General features: G+C 34.3%; 1 pseudogene; it reads right to left on the reverse strand.

Moving 5' to 3' along the window:
* Positions 1-391: 391 nt before the first annotated feature.
* LOC131176621 (tubulin alpha-2 chain-like) lies at positions 392-854 on the reverse strand (annotated as a pseudogene).
* Positions 855-1,923: the final 1,069 nt, after the last annotated feature.

Consider the following 1,923-nt stretch of genomic DNA (forward strand, 5'->3'; position numbering starts at 1 on the left):
CATCTGAAGGAAAGAGGTCATCATCTCATTAGCTACCCTGTTATTAGCCATAAAAAGATATACTTGAGTTATTTTCATTAGCCAATCTACTCAAAAAAAAAAAAAAAAAAAAAAAAAGAAAGAAAGAAAGAAAAAAAACAAAATCAACAAAGCTAGGGTTTGTCGTTTGCCCGTTTATTCTACTTGTTTTTTTTTTTTTGGTAAGTATGAAGTTTCATTTCACTTTTTGTTCTCAAAAATAAACAAACACGGGAGGCATCAGGTACGAGCAAAAAGAAAATTGAAAAATATCCCAAAAACCTCATATCAAATCTCCCCTTTTGTATTTTTTAGTAGCAAATGGCAGCAAAGTAGTTCCTACCAGAACAAGCATGATTTTGTGCCATAGTCAACAGAAAGACGCTCCTAGAGAAGTGATCCAAGACCAGAACCAGAACCACCTCCAACAGCATTGAACACCAAGAATCCTTGGAGGCCAGTGCAGTTGTCAGCAAGCTTTCTGATACGGTCCAAGCAAAGATCAACAATCTCTTTCCCAATAGTATAGTAGCCGCGTGCAAAGTTGTTGGCAGCATCTTGAGTTGCTCTGGGTGGAAGAGCTGGCGAAAAGTTTGTCCTCACTTCATCAGTAACAGTGGGCTCAAGATCAACAAACACAGCTCGAGGGACGTGCTTACCTGCACCAGTTTCGCTGAAAAAGGAGCTCAAAGCATCGTCCCCTCCACCGACGGTCTTGTCACTTGGCATCTGGCCATCAGGCTGAACGCCATGCTCGAGGCAGTACAGTTCCCAGCAAGCATTTCCCACCTGAATACCGGCCTGACCCATATGTAAATCGAGATGCACTCTCTCATCTTCTTTGATTCATCAAATCCAACAAGAATTCAAGAAAAATGCTAATGAAATAATTTAAGACAGAGATTGATCGAAAGCTAATGCTAAGAGCGGCGTTTATGAAGACGCCTTCAAGTGTACGTATAAACTTATTTACTCTAAGCTTATAGACCCCATAAAATTATACTATAACATGAAGGTCCAAATTCTAACATATTCTCTTTAAATTATATTATAAAAAATTATATATTGCTTTTGACATATGTTGACTTCATATCTCTGATATGTCTTGGACCCAAAGGTTTTAAATTAAAAAAAAAATAAATAAATAAAAGAAGAAGAAGAAGAAGAAGAAAAACGGAGGACAGAAATGTGAGGCAGTTGAAACAAAGGGTACATAAAATAACTAAAAGAAGAAGAGTATAGGAAAAACAAGGGGCAAGAGATTTTACACACATTTGGCTTCAAGTCTGCGGTTGGATTAATCAAAACCTCTGAAGTACTTGGCAAACTTTGTATCTCTACTTTCTTGGGCACATAGCAGAAATCGGAGTAAACATTGCTGAAATTCTTTACCTTATTATATAGGAGAGGGGAGGGAAACTCTTGGAAAAAGAGCTTCACAACTTGGCTGTCTCGTCACCGACCCTTCATTTTTTCTTCCTCTTATCTAAGTCCGCCGTTGTTTTTTCTGCCTCTCACATACTCTTTTCCTTTGTCGCGGGGGGGGGTGGTGTCTTTCTAAGTATTGTCTCTCTCTCTATCTGTAGCTAATTAATAAATCAAAATTTATATTAATTTCTATAAATATTTATAAAAAAAGATATTAAATAAATATAATAAATTTTTATTTTTTATTAATTGATGTCTCAAATTTTCTATTAGTCTCTAATACTTTACAATTTAATTATATATTATAATTTAAATCAAAAAATTAAAATTATTTGATTGTCATTAAATAAATATAAAAATTTAATTAAAAATTAATTATTTAAATTTTTATATTTATAAATAAAAATATAAATATATCAAGTCCTTGAATTGCGTCTTCAGCTGTCTGACAAATGAGAGAATGGCGATGATATTATT

This window comes from Hevea brasiliensis, unplaced genomic scaffold (genome assembly GCF_030052815.1).
Source record: "Hevea brasiliensis isolate MT/VB/25A 57/8 unplaced genomic scaffold, ASM3005281v1 Scaf189, whole genome shotgun sequence".
NCBI classification, from domain to species: Eukaryota; Viridiplantae; Streptophyta; class Magnoliopsida; order Malpighiales; family Euphorbiaceae; genus Hevea; species Hevea brasiliensis.